Source organism: Neoarius graeffei, chromosome 21 (genome assembly GCF_027579695.1).
Source record: "Neoarius graeffei isolate fNeoGra1 chromosome 21, fNeoGra1.pri, whole genome shotgun sequence".
Classification (NCBI taxonomy): domain Eukaryota; kingdom Metazoa; phylum Chordata; class Actinopteri; order Siluriformes; family Ariidae; genus Neoarius; species Neoarius graeffei.
Window position 1 is genome coordinate 5,398,552 of NC_083589.1, and position 20,934 is coordinate 5,419,485.

Here is a 20,934-nt window from a genome sequence, read left to right on the forward strand (position 1 = left end):
AGACAGAGAGAGAGCACGAGAGAGAGTGGGAGACAGAGAGAGAGCGCGAGAGAGAGTGGGAGACAGAGAGAGCGCGAGAGAGAGTGGGAGACAGAGAGAGAGCGCGAGAGAGAGTGGGAGACAGAGAGAGAGCACGAGAGAGAGTGGGAGACAGAGAGAGCACGCGAGAGAGAGTGGGAGACAGAGAGAGCACGCGAGAGAGAGTGGGAGACAGAGAGAGCACGCGAGAGAGAGTGGGAGACAGAGAGAGCACGCGAGAGAGAGTGGGAGACAGAGAGAGCACGCGAGAGAGAGTGGGAGACAGAGAGAGCGCGAGAGAGAGTGGGAGACAGAGAGAGCGCGAGACAGAGAGAGAGAGAGCGCGCGCAAGAGAGTGGGAGACAGAGAGAGAGAGAGCGCGAGAGAGAGTGGGAGACAGAGAGAGAGAGAGCGCAAGAGAGAGTGGGAGACAGAGAGAGAGGGAGACAGAGAGAGAGCGGGAGAGAGAGTGGGAGACAGAGAGAGAGAGCGCGAGAGAGAGAGAGCGCGAGAGAGAGAGAGCGCAAGAGAGAGTGGGAGACAGAGAGAGCGCGAGAGAGAGGGAGACAGAGAGAGCGCGAGAGAGAGGGAGACAGAGAGAGCGCGAGAGAGAGAGAGAGAGCGAGACAGAGAGAGAGAGCGCGAGAGAGAGGGAGACAGAGAGAGAGAGAGCGCGAGAGAGAGAGTGCGAGAGAGAGAGTGGGAGACAGAGAGAGAGCGCGAGAGAGAGGGAGACAGAGAGAGAGAGAGGGAGACAGAGAGAGAGAGTGGGAGACAGAGAGAGAGCGCGAGAGAGAGTGGGAGACAGAGAGAGAGCGCGAGAGAGAGTGGGAGACAGAGAGAGAGCGCGAGAGAGAGTGGGAGACAGAGAGAGAGCGCGAGAGAGAGTGGGAGACAGAGAGAGAGCGCGAGAGAGAGTGGGAGACAGAGAGAGAGCGCGAGAGAGAGTGGGAGACAGAGAGAGAGCGCGAGCGCGAGAGAGAGTGGGAGACAAAGAGAGCGCGAGACAGAGAGAGAGAGCGCGAGAGAGAGTGGGAGACAGAGAGAGAGCGCGAGAGAGAGTGGGAGAGAGAGAGAGCGCGAGAGAGAGTGGGAGACAGAGAGAGAGCGCGAGAGAGAGTGGGAGACAGAGAGAGAGCACGAGAGAGAGTGGGAGACAGAGAGAGCACGCGAGAGAGAGTGGGAGACAGAGAGAGCACGCGAGAGAGAGTGGGAGACAGAGAGAGCACGCGAGAGAGAGTGGGAGACAGAGAGAGCACGCGAGAGAGAGTGGGAGACAGAGAGAGCGCGAGAGAGAGTGGGAGACAGAGAGAGCGCGAGACAGAGAGAGAGAGAGCGCGCGCAAGAGAGTGGGAGACAGAGAGAGAGAGAGCGCGAGAGAGAGTGGGAGACAGAGAGAGAGAGCGCAAGAGAGAGTGGGAGACAGAGAGAGAGGGAGACAGAGAGAGAGCGGGAGAGAGAGTGGGAGACAGAGAGAGAGAGCGCGAGAGAGAGAGAGCGCGAGAGAGAGAGCGCAAGAGAGAGTGGGAGACAGAGAGAGCGCGAGAGAGAGGGAGACAGAGAGAGCGCGAGAGAGAGGGAGAGAGCGAGACAGAGAGAGAGAGAGCGCGAGAGAGAGGGAGACAGAGAGAGAGAGAGCGCGAGAGAGAGAGTGCGAGAGAGAGAGTGGGAGAGAGAGAGAGAGCGCGAGAGAGAGGGAGACAGAGAGAGAGAGAGGGAGACAGAGAGAGAGAGTGGGAGACAGAGAGAGAGCGCGAGAGAGAGAGGGAGACAGAGAGAGCGCGAGAGAGAGAGAGAGAGCGAGACAGAGAGAGAGAGAGCGCGAGAGAGAGGGAGACAGAGAGAGAGAGAGCGCGAGAGAGAGAGTGCGAGAGAGAGAGTGGGAGACAGAGAGAGAGCGCGAGAGAGAGGGAGACAGAGAGAGAGAGAGAGGGAGACAGAGAGAGAGAGTGGGAGACAGAGAGAGAGCGCGAGAGAGAGTGGGAGACAGAGAGAGAGCGCGAGAGAGAGTGGGAGACAGAGAGAGAGCGCGAGAGAGAGTGGGAGACAGAGAGAGAGCGCGAGAGAGAGTGGGAGACAGAGAGAGAGCGCGAGAGAGAGTGGGAGACAGAGAGAGAGCGCGAGAGAGAGTGGGAGACAGAGAGAGAGCGCGAGAGAGAGTGGGAGACAGAGAGAGAGCGCGAGCGCGAGAGAGAGTGGGAGACAAAGAGAGCGCGAGACAGAGAGAGAGCGCGAGAGAGAGTGGGAGACAGAGAGAGAGCGCGAGAGAGAGTGGGAGACAGAGAGAGCGCGCGAGAGAGAGTGGGAGACAAAGAGAGCGCAAGACAGAGAGAGAGCGCGAGAGAGAGTGGGAGACAGAGAGAGAGAGAGAGCGCAAGAGAGAGTGGGAGACAGAGAGAGCACACGAGAGAGAGTGGGAGACAGAGAGAGCGCAGAGACAGAGAGAGCGCGCGAGAGAGAGTGGGAGACAGAGAGAGAGAGCACGAGAGAGAGGGAGACAGAGAGAGAGAGTGGGAGACAGAGAGAGAGCGCGAGACAGAGAGAGAGAGTGGGAGACAGAGAGAGAGCACGAGAGAGAGTGGGAGACAGAGAGAGCGCGCGAGAGAGAGTGGGAGACAGAGAGAGCGCGCGAGAGAGAGTGGGAGACAGAGAGAGCGCGCGAGAGAGAGTGGGAGACAGAGAGAGCGCGCGAGAGAGAGTGGGAGACAGAGAGAGCGCGCGAGAGAGAGTGGGAGACAGAGAGAGCGCGCGAGAGAGAGTGGGAGACAGAGAGAGCGCGAGACAGAGAGAGAGCGCGAGAGAGAGTGGGAGACAGAGAGAGCGCGAGAGAGAGTGGGAGACAGAGAGAGCGCGAGACAGAGAGAGCGCGAGAGAGAGAGTGGGAGACAGAGAGAGCACGAGAGAGAGAGTGGGAGACAGAGAGAGAGAGCGCGAGAGAGAGTGGGAGACAGAGAGAGAGAGCGCAAGAGAGAGTGGGAGACAGAGAGAGAGCGCAAGAGAGAGTGGGAGACAGAGAGAGAGCGCGAGAGAGAGGGAGACAGAGAGAGAGCGCGAGAGAGAGGGAGACAGAGAGAGAGCGCGAGAGGAGAGGGAGACAGAGAGAGAGCGCGAGAGAGAGGGAGACAGAGAGAGAGCGCGAGAGAGAGAGCGCGAGAGAGAGGGAGACAGAGAGAGAGGGAGACAGAGAGAGAGCGCGAGAGAGAGTGGGAGACAGAGAGAGAGAGCGCGCGAGAGAGAGTGGGAGACAGAGAGAGAGCGCGCGAGAGAGTGGGAGACAGAGAGAGAGTGGGAGACAGAGAGAGCACGAGAGAGAGGGCGAGACAGAGAGAGCGCGCGAGAGAGAGTGGGAGACAGAGAGAGAGAGAGAGAGAGCGCGAGACAGAGAGAGAGAGCGCAAGAGAGAGTGGGAGACAGAGAGAGAGCGCGAGAGAGAGAGAGCGCGAGAGAGCGCGAGACAGAGAGAGAGAGTGGGAGACAGAGAGAGAGCACGAGAGAGAGTGGGAGACAGAGAGAGAGCGCGAGAGAGAGTGGGAGACAGAGAGAGAGCGCGAGAGAGAGTGGGAGACAGAGAGAGAGCGCGAGAGAGAGTGGGAGACAGAGAGAGAGCGCGAGAGAGAGTGGGAGACAGAGAGAGAGCGCGAGAGAGAGTGGGAGACAGAGAGAGAGCGCGAGAGAGAGTGGGAGACAGAGAGAGCACGCGAGAGAGAGTGGGAGACAGAGAGAGCGCGCGAGAGAGAGTGGGAGACAGAGAGAGAGAGAGAGAGTGGGAGACAGAGAGAGAGAGAGAGCGCGAGAGAGAGTGGGAGACAGAGAGAGAGAGAGCGCGAGAGAGAGTGGGAGACAGAGAGAGAGCGCGAGAGAGAGAGCGCGAGAGAGAGGGAGACAGAGAGAGAGAGTGGGAGACAGAGAGAGAGCGCGAGACAGAGAGAGAGAGTGGGAGACAGAGAGAGAGCGTGAGAGAGAGTGGGAGACAGAGAGAGCGCAAGACAGAGAGAGCGCGCGAGAAAGAGTGGGAGACAGAGAGAGCGCAAGACAGAGAGAGCGCGCGAGAGAGAGTGGGAGACAGAGAGAGAGAGAGCGCGAGAGAGAGTGGGAGACAGAGAGAGAGCGCGAGAGAGAAAGAGCGCGAGAGAGTGGGAGACAGAGAGCGCGAGAGAGAGTGGGAGACAGAGAGAGCGCGAGACAGAGAGAGAGAGAGCGTGAGAGAGAGTGGGAGACAGAGAGAGCGCAGAGACAGAGAGAGCGCGCGAGAGAGAGTGGGAGACAGAGAGAGAGAGCACGAGAGAGAGAGAGCGCGCGAGAGAGAGAGAGCGCGAGAGAGAGGGAGACAGAGAGAGAGAGTGGGAGACAGAGAGAGAGCGCGAGACAGAGAGAGAGAGTGGGAGACAGAGAGAGAGCACGAGAGAGAGTGGGAGACAGAGAGAGCGCGCGAGAGAGAGTGGGAGACAGAGAGAGCGCGCGAGAGAGAGTGGGAGACAGAGAGAGCGCGAGACAGAGAGAGAGCGCGAGAGAGAGTGGGAGACAGAGAGAGCGCGCGAGAGAGAGACAGAGAGAGCGCGAGACAGAGAGAGCGCGAGAGAGTGGGAGACAGAGAGAGAGAGAGCGCAAGAGAGAGTGGGAGACAGAGAGAGAGGGAGACAGAGAGAGAGCGGGAGAGAGAGTGGGAGACAGAGAGAGAGAGCGCGAGAGAGAGAGAGCGCGAGAGAGAGAGAGCGCAAGAGAGAGTGGGAGACAGAGAGAGCGCGAGAGAGAGGGAGACAGAGAGAGCGCGAGAGAGAGGGAGACAGAGAGAGCGCGAGAGAGAGAGAGAGAGCGAGACAGAGAGAGAGAGAGCGTGAGAGAGAGAGAGCGCGAGAGAGAGGGAGACAGAGAGAGAGAGAGCGCGAGAGAGAGAGCGCGAGAGAGAGAGAGAGCGCGAGAGAGAGAGTGCGAGAGAGAGAGTGGGAGACAGAGAGAGAGCGCGAGAGAGAGGGAGACAGAGAGAGAGAGAGGGAGACAGAGAGAGAGAGTGGGAGACAGAGAGAGAGCGCGAGAGAGAGTGGGAGACAGAGAGAGAGCGCGAGAGAGAGTGGGAGACAGAGAGAGAGCGCGAGAGAGAGTGGGAGACAGAGAGAGAGCGCGAGAGAGAGTGGGAGACAAAGAGAGCGCGAGACAGAGAGAGAGAGCGCGAGAGAGAGTGGGAGACAGAGAGAGAGCGCGAGAGAGAGTGGGAGACAGAGAGAGCGCGCGAGAGAGAGTGGGAGACAAAGAGAGCGCAAGACAGAGAGAGAGCGCGAGAGAGAGTGGGAGACAGAGAGAGAGAGAGCGCAAGAGAGAGTGGGAGACAGAGAGAGCACACGAGAGAGAGTGGGAGACAGAGAGAGCGCAGAGACAGAGAGAGCGCGCGAGAGAGAGTGGGAGACAGAGAGAGAGAGCACGAGAGAGAGAGAGCGCGAGAGAGAGAGAGCGCGAGAGAGCGCGAGACAGAGAGAGAGAGTGGGAGACAGAGAGAGAGCACGAGAGAGAGTGGGAGACAGAGAGAGCGCGCGAGAGAGAGTGGGAGACAGAGAGAGCGCGCGAGAGAGAGCGGGAGACAGAGAGAGCGCGCGAGAGAGAGCGGGAGACAGAGAGAGCGCGAGACAGAGAGAGAGCGCGAGAGAGAGTGGGAGACAGAGAGAGCGCGAGAGAGAGTGGGAGACAGAGAGAGCGCGAGACAGAGAGAGCGCGAGAGAGAGAGTGGGAGACAGAGAGAGCGCGAGAGAGAGAGTGGGAGACAGAGAGAGAGAGCGCGAGAGAGAGTGGGAGACAGAGAGAGAGAGCGCAAGAGAGAGTGGGAGACAGAGAGAGAGCGCAAGAGAGAGTGGGAGACAGAGAGAGAGGGAGACAGAGAGAGAGCGCGAGAGAGAGGGAGACAGAGAGAGAGCGCGAGAGAGAGGGAGACAGAGAGAGAGCGCGAGAGAGAGAGCGCGAGAGAGAGGGAGACAGAGAGAGAGGGAGACAGAGAGAGAGCGCGAGAGAGAGTGGGAGACAGAGAGAGAGAGCGCGCGAGAGAGAGTGGGAGACAGAGAGAGAGCGCGAGAGAGAGTGGGAGACAGAGAGAGAGTGGGAGACAGAGAGAGCACGAGAGAGAGGGCGAGACAGAGAGAGCGCGCGAGAGAGAGTGGGAGACAGAGAGAGAGAGAGAGAGAGAGAGAGAGCGCGAGACAGAGAGAGAGAGCGCAAGAGAGAGTGGGAAACAGAGAGAGAGCGCGAGAGAGAGAGAGCGCGAGAGAGCGCGAGACAGAGAGAGAGAGTGGGAGACAGAGAGAGAGCACGAGAGAGAGTGGGAGACAGAGAGAGCACGAGAGAGAGTGGGAGACAGAGAGAGAGCGCGAGAGAGAGTGGGAGACAGAGAGAGCGCGAGAGAGAGTGGGAGACAGAGAGAGAGCGCGAGAGAGAGTGGGAGACAGAGAGAGAGCGCGAGAGAGAGTGGGAGACAGAGAGAGAGCGCGAGAGAGAGCGCGAGAGAGAGTGGGAGACAGAGAGAGCGCGAGACAGAGAGAGCGCGCGAGAGAGAGTGGGAGACAGAGAGAGAGAGAGCGCGAGAGAGAGTGGGAGACAGAGAGAGAGCGCAAGAGAGAGTGGGAGACAGAGAGAGAGCGCGAGAGAGAGAGCGCGAGAGAGAGGGAGACAGAGAGAGAGAGTGGGAGACAGAGAGAGAGCGCGAGACAGAGAGAGAGAGTGGGAGACAGAGAGAGAGCGTGAGAGAGAGTGGGAGACAGAGAGAGCGCAAGACAGAGAGAGCGCGCGAGAAAGAGTGGGAGACAGAGAGCGCAAGACAGAGAGAGCGCGCGAGAGAGAGTGGGAGACAGAGAGAGAGAGAGCGCGAGAGAGAGTGGGAGACAGAGAGAGAGCGCGAGAGAGAGTGGGAGACAGAGAGAGAGCGCGAGAGAGAGAGAGCGCGAGAGAGTGGGAGACAGAGAGAGCGCGAGAGAGAGTGGGAGACAGAGAGAGCGCGAGACAGAGAGAGAGAGCGTGAGAGAGAGTGGGAGACAGAGAGAGCGCAGAGACAGAGAGAGCGCGCGAGAGAGAGTGGGAGACAGAGAGAGAGAGCATGAGAGAGAGAGAGCGCGAGAGAGAGAGAGCGCGAGAGAGAGTGGGAGACAGAGAGAGCGCGCGAGAGAGAGACAGAGAGAGCGCGAGACAGAGAGAGCGCGAGAGAGTGGGAGACAGAGAGAGAGAGCGCGAGAGAGAGTGGGAGACAGAGAGAGAGAGCGCAAGAGAGAGTGGGAGACAGAGAGAGCGCGAGACAGAGAGAGAGCGCGAGAGAGAGTGGGAGACAGAGAGAGCGCGAGAGAGAGTGGGAGACAGAGAGAGCGCGAGACAGAGAGAGCGCGAGAGAGAGAGTGGGAGACAGAGAGAGCGCGAGAGAGAGAGTGGGAGACAGAGAGAGAGAGCGCAAGAGAGAGTGGGAGACAGAGAGAGAGCGCAAGAGAGAGTGGGAGACAGAGAGAGCGCGAGAGAGAGGGAGACAGAGAGAGAGCGCGAGAGAGAGGGAGACAGAGAGAGAGCGCGAGAGAGAGGGAGACAGAGAGAGAGCGCGAGAGAGAGAGCGCGAGAGAGAGGGAGACAGAGAGAGAGGGAGACAGAGAGAGAGCGCGAGAGAGAGTGGGAGACAGAGAGAGAGAGCGCGCGAGAGAGAGTGGGAGACAGAGAGAGAGCGCGAGAGAGAGTGGGAGACAGAGAGAGAGTGGGAGACAGAGAGAGCACGAGAGAGAGGGCGAGACAGAGAGAGCGCGCGAGAGAGAGTGGGAGACAGAGAGAGAGAGAGAGAGAGAGAGAGAGAGCGCGAGACAGAGAGAGAGAGCGCAAGAGAGAGTGGGAGACAGAGAGAGAGCGCGAGAGAGAGAGAGCGCGAGAGAGCGCGAGACAGAGAGAGAGAGTGGGAGACAGAGAGAGAGCACGAGAGAGAGTGGGAGACAGAGAGAGAGCACGAGAGAGAGTGGGAGACAGAGAGAGAGCGCGAGAGAGAGTGGGAGACAGAGAGAGCGCGAGAGAGAGTGGGAGACAGAGAGAGAGCGCGAGAGAGAGTGGGAGACAGAGAGAGAGCGCGAGAGAGAGTGGGAGACAGAGAGAGAGCGCGAGAGAGAGCGCGAGAGAGAGTGGGAGACAGAGAGAGCACGCGAGAGAGAGTGGGAGACAGAGAGAGCGCGAGACAGAGAGAGCGCGCGAGAGAGAGTGGGAGACAGAGAGAGAGAGAGCGCGAGAGAGAGTGGGAGACAGAGAGAGAGCGCAAGAGAGAGTGGGAGACAGAGAGAGAGCGCGAGAGAGAGAGCGCGAGAGAGAGGGAGACAGAGAGAGAGAGTGGGAGACAGAGAGAGAGCGCGAGACAGAGAGAGAGCGCGAGAGAGAGGGAGACAGAGAGAGAGCGCGAGAGAGAGGGAGACAGAGAGAGAGCGCGAGAGAGAGGGAGACAGAGAGAGAGCGCGAGAGAGAGAGCGCGAGAGAGAGTGGGAGACAGAGAGAGAGAGCGCGAGAGAGAGTGGGAGACAGAGAGAGAGAGCGCAAGAGAGAGTGGGAGACAGAGAGAGAGCGCGAGAGAGTGGGAGACAGAGAGAGAGCGCGAGAGAGAGGGAGACAGAGAGAGAGCGCGAGAGAGAGGGAGACAGAGAGAGAGCGCGAGAGAGAGGGAGACAGAGAGAGAGCGCGAGAGAGAGAGCGCGAGAGAGAGTGGGAGACAGAGAGAGAGAGCGCGAGAGAGAGTGGGAGACAGAGAGAGAGAGCGCAAGAGAGAGTGGGAGACAGAGAGAGAGCGCGAGAGAGTGGGAGACAGAGAGAGAGCGCGAGAGAGAGGGAGACAGAGAGAGAGCGCGAGAGAGAGGGAGACAGAGAGAGAGCGCGAGAGAGAGGGAGACAGAGAGAGAGCGCGAGAGAGAGGGAGACAGAGAGAGAGCGCGAGACAGAGAGAGCGCGAGAGAGTGGGAGACAGAGAGAGAGAGCGCGAGAGAGAGTGGGAGACAGAGAGAGAGAGCGCAAGAGAGAGTGGGAGACAGAGAGAGAGCGCGAGAGAGTGGGAGACAGAGAGAGAGCGCGAGAGAGAGGGAGACAGAGAGAGAGCGCGAGAGAGAGGGAGACAGAGAGAGAGCGCGAGAGAGAGGGAGACAGAGAGAGAGCGCGAGAGAGAGTGGGACACAGAGAGAGAGCGCGAGAGAGAGTGGGAGACAGAGAGAGAGAGCGCGCGAGAGAGAGTGGGAGACAGAGAGAGAGCGCGAGAGAGAGTGGGAGACAGAGAGAGAGTGGGAGACAGAGAGAGCACGAGAGAGAGGGCGAGACAGAGAGAGCGCGCGAGAGAGAGTGGGAGACAGAGAGAGAGAGAGAGAGAGCGCGAGACAGAGAGAGAGAGCGCGAGAGAGAGAGAGCGCGAGACAGAGAGAGAGAGTGGGAGACAGAGAGAGAGCACGAGAGAGAGTGGGAGACAGAGAGAGAGCACGAGAGAGAGTGGGAGACAGAGAGAGAGCGCGAGAGAGAGTGGGAGACAGAGAGAGAGCGCGAGAGAGAGTGGGAGACAGAGAGAGAGCGCGAGAGAGAGTGGGAGACAGAGAGAGAGCGCGAGAGAGAGTGGGAGACAGAGAGAGAGCGCGAGAGAGAGTGGGAGACAGAGAGAGAGCGCGAGAGAGAGTGGGAGACAGAGAGAGAGCGCGAGAGAGAGTGGGAGACAGAGAGAGCACGCGAGAGAGAGTGGGAGACAGAGAGAGCGCGAGACAGAGAGAGCGCGCGAGAGAGAGTGGGAGACAGAGAGAGAGAGAGCGCGAGAGAGAGTGGGAGACAGAGAGAGAGCGCGAGAGAGAGAGCGCGAGAGAGAGGGAGACAGAGAGAGAGAGTGGGAGACAGAGAGAGAGCGCGAGACAGAGAGAGAGAGTGGGAGACAGAGAGAGAGCGTGAGAGAGAGTGGGAGACAGAGAGAGCGCAAGACAGAGAGAGCGCGCGAGAAAGAGTGGGAGACAGAGAGAGCGCAAGACAGAGAGAGCGCGCGAGAGAGAGTGGGAGACAGAGAGAGAGAGAGCGCGAGAGAGAGTGGGAGACAGAGAGAGAGCGCGAGAGAGAGTGGGAGACAGAGAGAGAGCGCGAGAGAGAGAGAGCGCGAGAGAGTGGGAGACAGAGAGAGCGCGAGAGAGAGTGGGAGACAGAGAGAGCGCGAGACAGAGAGAGAGAGAGCGCGCGAGAGAGTGGGAGACAGAGAGAGAGCGCGAGAGAGAGGGAGACAGAGAGCGCGAGAGAGAGAGAGCGCGCGAGAGAGGGAGACAGAGAGAGAGAGTGGGAGACAGAGAGAGAGAGTGGGAGACAGAGAGAGAGCGCGAGAGAGAGTGGGAGACAGAGAGAGCGCGAGAGAGAGTGGGAGACAGAGAGAGCGCGCGAGAGAGAGTGGGAGACAGAGAGAGCGCGAGACAGAGAGAGAGCGCGAGAGAGAGTGGGAGACAGAGAGAGAGAGCGCAAGAGAGAGTGGGAGACAGAGAGAGCACGCGAGAGAGAGTGGGAGACAGAGAGAGCGCAAGACAGAGAGAGCGCGCGAGAGAGTGGGAGACAGAGAGAGCGCGCGAGAGAGAGTGGGAGACAGAGAGAGCGCGAGACAGAGAGAGAGCGCGAGAGAGAGTGGGAGACAGAGAGAGAGAGCGCAAGAGAGAGTGGGAGACAGAGAGAGCACGCGAGAGAGAGTGGGAGACAGAGAGAGCGCAAGACAGAGAGAGCGCGCGAGAGAGAGTGGGAGACAGAGAGAGAGAGAGAGAGAGAGAGCGCGAGAGAGAGGGAGACAGAGAGAGAGAGCGCGAGAGAGAGAGAGCGCGAGAGAGAGTGGGAGACAGAGAGAGCGCGAGAGAGAGTGGGAGACAGAGAGAGAGAGCGCAAGAGAGAGTGGGAGACAGAGAGAGAGCACGAGAGAGAGGGAGACAGAGAGAGAGCGCGAGAGAGAGGGAGACAGAGAGAGCGCGAGAGAGAGAGAGCGCGAGAGAGAGGGAGACAGAGAGAGAGCGCGAGAGAGAGTGGGAGACAGAGAGAGAGCGCGAGAGAGAGTGGGAGACAGAGAGAGAGAGCGTGAGAGAGAGTGGGAGACAGAGAGAGAGAGGGAGACAGAGAGAGAGAGCGCAAGAGAGAGTGGGAGACAGAGAGAGAGCGCGAGAGAGAGGGAGACAGAGAGAGAGCGCGAGAGAGAGGGAGACAGAGAGAGAGCGCGAGAGAGAGGGAGACAGAGAGAGAGCGCGAGAGAGAGGGAGACAGAGAGAGAGAGTGGGAGACAGAGAGAGACAGAGAGAGAGAGTGGGAGACAGAGAGAGCGCGAGAGAGAGGGAGACAGAGAGAGAGAGTGGGAGACAGAGAGAGAGCGCGAGAGAGAGGGAGACAGAGAGAGAGTGGGAGACAGAGAGAGAGCGCGAGACAGAGAGAGAGTGGGAGACAGAGAGAGAGCACGAGAGAGAGTGGGAGACAGAGAGAGAGCGCGAGAGAGAGTGGGAGACAGAGAGAGCGCGCGAGAGAGAGTGGGAGACAGAGAGAGCGCGAGACAGAGAGAGCGCGCGAGAGAGAGTGGGAGACAGAGAGAGCACGAGAGAGAGTGGGAGACAGAGAGAGAGCGCGAGAGAGAGTGGGAGACAGAGAGAGAGCGCGAGAGAGAGTGGGAGTCAGAGAGAGCGCGAGACAGAGAGAGAGAGAGAGCGCGCGCGAGAGAGTGGGAGACAGAGAGAGAGAGCGCAAGAGAGAGTGGGAGACAGAGAGAGAGCACGAGAGAGAGGGAGACAGAGAGAGAGTGCGAGAGAGAGTGGGAGACAGAGAGAGAGCGCGAGAGAGAGTGGGAGAAAGAGAGAGCGCGAGACAGAGAGGGAGACAGAGAGAGCGCGAGACAGAGAGGGAGACAGAGAGAGCGCGAGACAGAGAGAGAGCGCGCGAGAGAGAGTGGGAGACAGAGAGAGAGCGCAAGAGAGAGTGGGAGACAGAGAGAGAGCGCGAGAGAGAGGGAGACAGAGACTGTCTCTCGCGCTCTCTCTCTCTCGCGCGCTCTCTCTGTCTCTCGCGCGCTCTCTCTGTCTCTCGCGCGCTCTCTCTGTCTCTCTCTCTCTCTGTCTCTCTCTCTCTCTGTCTCTCTCTCTCTCTGTCTCTCTCTCTCTCTGTCTCCCACTCTCTCTCACGCTCTCTCTCTCTGTCTCCCACTCTCTCTCTCGCGAGAGAGCGGGAGACAGCGCGAGGGAGAGAGCGAGCGGGAGACAGCGCGAGGGAGAGAGCGAGCGGGAGACAGCGCGAGGGAGAGAGCGAGCGGGAGACAGCGCGAGGGAGAGAGCGAGCGGGAGACAGCGCGAGGGAGAGAGCGAGCGGGAGACAGCGCGAGGGAGAGCAGGAGACAGAGGGAGAGAGCGAGCAAGACACAGAGAGCGCGAGCGTGGGAGACAGAGAGAGGGAGACAGAGAGAGAATGGGAGACAGAGAGAGACAGAGAAAGAATGGGAGACAGAGAGAGACAGAGACAGAGAGAATGGGAGACAGAGAGAGAAGGGGAGACAAAGAGAGTGGGAGAGAGTGGGAGACAGACAGAGAGAGAATGGGAGACAGAGAGAGACAGAATGAGAGACAGAGAGAAAGAAAGGAGAGAGAGAAAGAGAATGAGACAAAGAGAGAATGGGAGACAGAGAGCGAGAGAGAGAGAATGGGAGACAGAGTGAGAGAATGGGGAGCCAGAGAGAGTGGGAGACAGAGAGAGAGAGTGGGAGACAGACAGAGAGAGAGAGAGCGCAAGAGAGAGTGGGAGACAGAGAGAGAGCACGCGAGAGAGAGTGGGAGACAGAGAGAGAGCGCGAGAGAGAGTGGGAGACAGAGAGAGAGCGCGAGAGAGAGTGGGAGACAGAGAGAGAGCGCGAGAGAGAGTGGGAGACAGAGAGAGCGCGCGAGAGAGAGTGGGAGACAGAGAGAGCGCGCGAGAGAGAGTGGGAGACAGAGAGGGAGACAGAGAGAGCGGGAGACAGAGAGGGAGACAGAGAGAGCGCGAGACAGAGAGAGCGCACCAGAGAGAGCGGGAGACAGAGAGAGCGCGAGAGAGAGTGGGAGACAGAGAGAGCGCGAGAGAGAGTGGGAGACAGAGAGAGAGCGCGAGAGAGAGGGAGACAGAGAGAGAGCGCGAGAGAGAGGGAGACAGAGAGAGAGCGCGAGAGAGAGGGAGACAGAGAGAGAGTGGGAGACAGAGAGAGAGAGAGAGAGAGTGGGAGACAGAGAGAGACAGCGCAAGAGAGAGTGGGAGACAGAGAGAGAGCGCGAGAGAGAGTGGGAGACAGAGACAGCGCGCGAGAGAGAGTGGGAGACAGAGAGAGAGCGCGAGAGAGAGTGGGAGACAGAGAGAGAGCGCGAGAGAGAGGGAGACAGAGAGAGAGCGCGAGAGAGAGGGAGACAGAGAGAGAGCGCGAGAGAGAGTGGGAGACAGAGAGAGAGAGCGCAAGAGAGAGTGGGAGACAGAGAGAGAGCGCGAGAGAGAGGGAGACAGAGAGAGAGTGGGAGACAGAGAGAGAGCGCGAGAGAGAGTGGGAGACAGAGAGAGAGCGCGAGAGAGAGTGGGAGACAGAGAGAGAGAGCGCAAGAGAGAGTGGGAGACAGAGAGAGAGAGCGCAAGAGAGAGTGGGAGACAGAGAGAGAGCGCGAGAGAGAGGGAGACAGAGAGAGAGCGCGAGAGAGAGGGAGACAGAGAGAGAGCGCGAGAGAGAGGGAGACAGAGAGAGAGCGCGAGAGAGAGGGAGACAGAGAGAGAGTGGGAGACAGAGAGAGAGAGAGAGAGTGGGAGACAGAGAGAGAGAGCGCAAGAGAGAGTGGGAGACAGAGAGAGAGCGCGAGAGAGAGTGGGAGACAGAGAGAGAGCGCGAGAGAGAGTGGGAGACAGAGAGAGCGCGCGAGAGAGAGTGGGAGACAGAGAGAGAGCGCGAGAGAGAGTGGGAGACAGAGAGAGAGCGCGAGAGAGAGTGGGAGACAGAGAGAGCGCGCGAGAGAGAGTGGGAGACAGAGAGAGCGCGCGAGAGAGAGTGGGAGACAGAGAGAGCGCGCGAGAGAGAGTGGGAGACAGAGAGAGCGCGCGAGAGAGAGTGGGAGACAGAGAGAGCGCGCGAGAGAGAGTGGGAGACAGAGAGAGCGCGCGAGAGAGAGTGGGAGACAGAGAGGGAGACAGAGAGAGCGCGAGACAGAGAGAGCGCACGAGAGAGAGCGGGAGACACAGAGAGCGCGAGAGAGAGTGGGAGACAGAGAGAGAGACAGAGAGAGAGCGCAAGAGAGAGTGGGAGACAGAGAGAGAGCGCGAGAGAGAGCGCGCGAGAGAGGGAGACAGAGAGAGCACGAGAGAGAGTGGGAGACAGAGAGAGAGCGCGAGAGAGAGTGGGAGACAGAGAGAGAGCGCGAGAGAGAGTGGGAGACAGAGAGAGAGACAGAGAGAGAGCGCAAGAGAGAGTGGGAGACAGAGAGAGAGCGCGAGAGAGAGCGCGAGAGAGAGGGAGACAGAGAGAGCACGAGAGAGAGTGGGAGACAGAGAGAGAGCGCGAGAGAGAGTGGGAGACAGAGAGAGCGCGCGAGAGAGTGGGAGACAGAGAGAGCGCGCGAGAGAGAGTGGGAGACAGAGAGAGCGCGCGAGAGAGAGTGGGAGACAGAGAGAGCGCGAGACAGAGAGAGCGTGCGAGAGAGAGCGCAAGAGAGAGAGCGCGAGAGAGAGGGAGACAGAGAGAGAGCGCGAGAGAGAGTGGGAGACAGAGAGAGAGAGCGCGAGAGAGAGGGAGACAGAGAGAGAGCGCGAGAGAGAGTGGGAGACAGAGAGAGAGAGCGCAAGAGAGAGTGGGAGACAGAGAGAGAGAGCGCAAGAGAGAGTGGGAGACAGAGAGAGAGCGCGAGAGAGAGGGAGACAGAGAGAGAGCGCGAGAGAGAGGGAGACAGAGAGAGAGGGAGACAGAGAGAGAGCGCGAGAGAGAGGGAGACAGAGAGAGAGCGCCAGAGAGAGGGAGACAGAGAGAGAGCGCGAGAGAGAGGGAGACAGAGAGAGAGCGCCAGAGAGAGGGAGACAGAGAGAGAGCGCGAGAGAGAGGGAGACAGAGAGAGAGTGCGAGAGAGAGGGAGACAGAGAGAGAGAGTGGGAGACAGAGAGAGAGCACGAGAGAGAGTGGGAGACAGAGAGAGAGCGCGAGAGAGAGTGGGAGACAGAGACAGCGCGCGAGAGAGAGTGGGAGACAGAGAGAGAGCGCGAGAGAGAGGGAGACAGAGAGAGAGCGCGAGAGAGAGGGAGACAGAGAGAGAGCGCGAGAGAGAGGGAGACAGAGAGAGAGCGCGAGAGAGAGGGAGACAGAGAGAGAGCGCGAGAGAGAGGGAGACAGAGAGAGAGCGCGAGAGAGAGTGGGAGACAGAGAGAGAGAGCGCAAGAGAGAGTGGGAGACAGAGAGAGAGCGCGAGAGAGAGGGAGACAGAGAGAGAGTGGGAGACAGAGAGAGAGCGCGAGAGAGAGTGGGAGACAGAGAGAGAGCGCGAGAGAGAGTGGGAGACAGAGAGAGAGAGCGAGAGAGTGGGAGACAGAGAGAGAGAGCGCAAGAGAGAGTGGGAGACAGAGAGAGAGCGCGAGAGAGAGGGAGACAGAGAGAGAGCGCGAGAGAGAGGGAGACAGAGAGAGAGCGCGAGAGAGAGGGAGACAGAGAGAGAGCGCGAGAGAGAGGGAGACAGAGAGAGAGCGCGAGAGAGAGGGAGACAGAGAGAGAGTGGGAGACAGAGAGAGAGAGAGAGAGTGGGAGACAGAGAGAGAGAGCGCAAGAGAGAGTGGGAGACAGAGAGAGAGCGCGAGAGAGAGGGAGACAGAGAGAGAGCGCGAGAGAGAGGGAGACAGAGAGAGAGCGCGAGAGAGAGGGAGACAGAGAGAGAGCGCGAGAGAGAGCGCGAGAGAGAGTGGGAGACAGAGAGAGAGCGCGAGAGAGAGTGGGAGACAGAGAGAGAGTGGGAGACAGAGAGAGAGCGCGAGAGAGAGTGGGAGACAGAGAGAGAGCGCGAGAGAGAGTGGGAGACAGAGAGAGAGCGCGAGAGAGAGTGGGAGACAGAGAGAGAGCGCGAGAGAGAGTGGGAGACAGAGAGAGAGCGCGAGAGAGAGAGCGCGCCAGAGAGAGTGGGAGACAGAGAGAGAGCGCGAGAGAGAGTGGGAGACAGAGAGAGAGCGCGAGAGAGAGTGGGAGACAGAGAGAGAGCGCGAGAGAGAGTGGGAGACAGAGAGAGAGCGCGAGAGAGAGTGGGAGACAGAGAGAGAGAGCGCAAGAGAGAGTAGGAGACAGAGAGAGAGAGCGCAAGAGAGAGTGGGAGACAGAGAGAGAGCGCGAGAGAGAGGGAGACAGAGAGAGAGCGCGAGAGAGAGGGAGACAGAGAGAGAGTGGGAGACAGAGAGAGAGCGCGAGAGAGAGTGGGAGACAGAGAGAGAGAGCGCAAGAGAGAGTGGGAGACAGAGAGAGAGCGCAAGAGAGAGTGGGAGACAGAGAGAGAGCGCGAGAGAGAGGGAGACAGAGAGAGAGCGCAAGAGAGAGGGAGACAGAGAGAGCGCGAGAGAGAGGGAGACAGAGAGAGAGCGGGAGACAGAGAGAGAGAGAGAGAGAGTGGGAGACAGAGAGAGAGAGCGCAAGAGAGAGTGGGAGACAGAGAGAGAGCGCGAGAGAGAGGGAGACAGAGAGAGAGCGCGAGAGAGAGGGAGACAGAGAGAGAGCGCGAGAGAGAGAGCGCGAGAGAGAGTGGGAGACAGAGAGAGAGCGCGAGAGAGAGTGGGAGACAGAGAGAGAGTGGGAGACAGAGAGAGAGCACGAGAGAGAGTGGGAGACAGAGAGAGAGCGCGAGAGAGAGTGGGAGACAGAGACAGCACGCGAGAGAGAGTGGGAGACAGATAGAGCGCGCCAGAGAGAGAGCGCGCCAGAGAGAGTGGGAGACAGAGAGAGAGCGCGAGAGAGAGTGGGAGACAGAGAGAGAGCGCGAGAGAGAGTGGGAGACAGAGAGAGAGAGCGCGAGAGAGAGTGGGAGACAGAGAGAGAGCGCGAGAGAGTGGGAGACAGAGAGAGCGAGCGCAAGAGAGAGTGGGAGACAGAGAGAGAGAGTGCAAGAGAGAGTGGGAGACAGAGAGAGAGCGCGAGAGAGAGGGAGACAGAGAGTGCGAGAGAGAGGGAGACAGAGAGTGCGAGAGAGAGGGAGACAGAGAGAGAGTGGGAGACAGAGAGAGAGAGAGAGAGTGGGAGACAGAGAGAGAGAGCGCGTGGGAGACAGAGAGAGAGCGCAAGAGAGAGCGCGAGAGAGAGGGAGACAGAGAGAGAGCGCGAGAGAGAGGGAGACAGAGAGAGAGCGCGAGAGAGAGGGAGACAGAGAGAGAGTGGGAGACAGAGAGAGAGAGAGAGAGTGGGAGACAGAGAGAGAGAGCGCAAGAGAGAGTGGGAGACAGAGAGAGAGAGCGCGAGAGAGAGTGGGAGACAGAGAGAGAGAGCGCGAGAGAGTGGGAGACAGAGAGAGAGCGCGAGAGAGAGGGAGACAGAGAGCGCGAGAGAGAGGGAGACAGAGACTGTCTCTCGCGCTCTCTCTCTCTGTCTCTCTGTCTCGCGCTCTCTCTCTGTCTCGCGCTCTCTCTCTCTGTCTCGCGCTCTCTCTCTCTGTCTCGCGCTCTCTCTCTCTGTCTCGCGCTCTCTCTCTCTGTCTCGCGCTCTCTCTCTCTGTCTCTCGCGCTCTCTCTCTGTCTCTCGCGCTCTCTCTCTCTGTCTCTCGCGCTCTCTCTCTCTGTCTCTCGCGCTCTCTCTCTCTGTCTCTCGCGCTCTCTCTCTCTGTCTCTCTCTCTGTCTCCCACTCTCTCTCACGCTCTCTCTGTCTCCCACTCTCTCGCGAGAGAGCGAGCGGGAGACAGCGCGAGGGAGAGAGCGAGCGGGAGACAGCGCGAGGGAGAGAGCGAGCGGGAGACAGCGCGAGGGAGAGAGCGAGCGGGAGAGAGCGAGCGAGAGCAGGAGACAGAGGGAGAGAGCGAGCAAGACACAGAGAGCGCGAGCGTGGGAGACAGAGAGAGGGAGACAGAGAGAGAATGGGAGACAGAGAGAGACAGAGAAAGAATGGGAGACAGAGAGAGAGAGAGAGAGAGAGACAGAGACAGAGAGAGAGAGAGAATGGGAGACAGAGAGAGAATGGGAGAGAGAGAGAATGGGGAGACAAAGAGAGTGGGAGAGAGTGGGAGACAGACAGAGAGAGAATGGGAGACAGAGAGAGACAGAATGAGAGACAGAGAGAAAGAAAGGAGAGAGAGAAAGAGAATGAGACAAAGAGAGAATGGGAGACAGAGAGCGAGAGAGAGAATGGGAGACAGAGTGAGAGAATGGGGAGCCAGAGAGAGTGGGAGACAGAGAGAGAGAGTGGGAGACACAGAGAGAGAGAGAGAAAATGGGAGAGAGAGAGACAGAGAGAGAGACAGGGAGAGAGAGAGAATGGGAGAGAGAGAGAATGGGAGACAGAGAAAGAGAGAATGGGAGACAGAGAAAGAGAGAGAGAATGGGAGACAGAAAGAGACAGAGAGAATGGGAGACAGAGAGAAACAGAATGCGAGACAGAGAGAGTGAATGGGAGACAGAGACAATCGGAGACAGAGAGAGAATGGGAGTCAGAGAGAGAGAAAGAATGGGAGACAGAGAGAGAGAGAGAAAATGGGAGACAGAGAGAGAAAATGGGAGACAGAGAGAGTCAGAGAGAATGGGAGACAGAGAGAGTCAGAGAGAATGGGAGACAGAGAGAGAGAGAGAGAGAGAGAGAGAGAGAGAGAATGGGAGACAGAGACAGAATGGGAGACAGAGAGAGAGAAAGAATGGGAGAGAGAGAGAAAGAGAATGAGACAGAGAGCGAGAGAGAGAATAGGAGACAGAGCGAGAGAGAGAAAATGGGAGAGAGAGAGAATGGGAGACAAAGCGAGAGAGAGAGAAAATGGGAGACAGAGAGAGAGACAGAGAATGGGAGACAGAGAGAGAGAGAAAATGGGAGAGAGAGAATGGGAGAGAGAGCGAGGGAGAGAGAAAATGGGAGACAGAGAGAGAGACACAGAGAATGGGAGACAGAGAGAGAGAGAGAGAGAAAATGGGAGACAGAGAGAGAATGGGAGACAGATAGACAAAGGGAGAGGGAGACTGAGGGATAGTGTGAGAGCCCCAGAATGAGGAAGACAGACACAGAGACAGACAGATGCTCACCAAAATTAAGATGTTGAGTTGTGGTTCAGGTCTAATCTCACTTTGCTCACTTCCTCTAACTGCACTTTCCCCTCATGCATCCTCTGTACAGTCAAAACACACACACACACACACAGGTACTGCAGACACTCCACTGATCATCAACTAATTCAAAAGTTGTCAATACGTTCAAGAGACATTTCTGTAACTTTTATGGAAAGAGTCACCAGTGTCAGTGTCACAAGTTCAAAAGGACGCGAGATACATCATCACTACCACCACTTCCATCACCATCTCCATCATCATCATCATCATGACCTCCATCATCATCATCACCTCCATCATCATCATCACCATCGACACCACTACCACCACCACCTCCATCATCTCCATCACCACCACCTCCATCATCATCACCACCTCCATCACCACTACTATCACCTCCATCACCACCACCACCACCTTCATCAGCTCCTCCATCACCACCACCTCCATCATCATCATCATCATCACCTCCACCATCATCACCATCGACACCACTACCACCACCACCCCCATCATCTCCATCACCACCACCACCACCTCCATCACCACTACTATCACCTCCATCACCACTACTATCACCTCCATCATCACCACCACCACCTTCATCATCTCCATCATCAATACCACCACCTTCATCACCTCCTCCATCACCATCATCACCACCATTTATCACCACCTCCATCATCATCACCACTACCTCCATCATCATCTCCATCATCACCACCTCCATCATCACTTATCACCATCTCCATCATTATCATCATCACCTCCATCATCACCACCACCATCGTCAACATCACCTCCATCATCATCGACACCACTACCACCACCCCCTCCATCACCACCACCACCTTCATCATCTCCATCATCACCATCACTACCACCTCCTCCATCACCACCACCTCCTCAATCACCATCACCTCCTCAATCACCATCATCATCATCACCACCATTTATCACCACCTCCATCATCATCACCACTACCTCCATCATCATCATCATCACCACCACCTCCATCATCACTTATCACCATCTCCATCATTATCATCATCATCATCACCTCCATCACCACCTCCATCGTCAACATCACCTCCATAATCATCATCATCATCATCATCTGTTCATGGGTAATGACATACAGTCACATACAGTGAGGTCAAGGCTAGGGCGTCTGTGTGTGTGTGAGAGATAGTCCCTGTGTACAAAATCGCTCCCTACTCACTTACAGGGCTCGAAATTAGTGGTGGTCCGGTCGCCCGAGGCGACTTAATTTGTCATTTGGCGGGTAATTCCTGTCACTAGGCAGCCCGGCTGGCTAGTTGAAAATAAAAAAAATATACATGAAGCAAAGATTCAGACGAGGGCTGTGCGATATATTGAATATACTCGATGTATCTCCGGAAATTCTGTGTGAGATACAGAAATTTTTTTGGATATCGCGAGGAGGACGAGGAACAGCAAATGCCAGTTTGTAAAGTGCGCAAAAAAAAAAAAAAACAGTATCAAAATACTCGGATCTTGAAATAAATGCACATTAGTCATGAACAGTGGTAACTACTCTCTTTTGTGTTATTTTTGACAGAAGTAAAATTCATACATGAACAAATTTTGGCGAGTTGATTTTCTGTTTGGCGAGTTACTTTGGAAGGGAACTCGTCCGGCTGGCTGGTGAAAAAAACATATGAATTTCGAGCCCTGCACTATATAGGGCA

The 20,934-nt window shown here is 57.9% G+C and overlaps 2 protein-coding genes across 2 annotated transcripts in view; one reads left to right on the forward strand and one right to left on the reverse strand.

The window, feature by feature from the left end:
- The window catches only part of kmt2e (lysine (K)-specific methyltransferase 2E), a 139,574-nt gene that overhangs the window by 108,497 nt on the left and 10,143 nt on the right, over positions 1–20,934 (reverse strand). Inside the window, 1 exon segment of the mRNA XM_060903807.1 lies at positions 19,199–19,281. The gene's annotated coding sequence lies outside the window, so the exon portion shown is untranslated.
- The window catches only part of LOC132870207 (zinc finger BED domain-containing protein 4-like), a 100,920-nt gene that overhangs the window by 59,285 nt on the left and 20,701 nt on the right, over positions 1–20,934 (forward strand). The gene's annotated exons all lie outside the window — the stretch shown is intronic.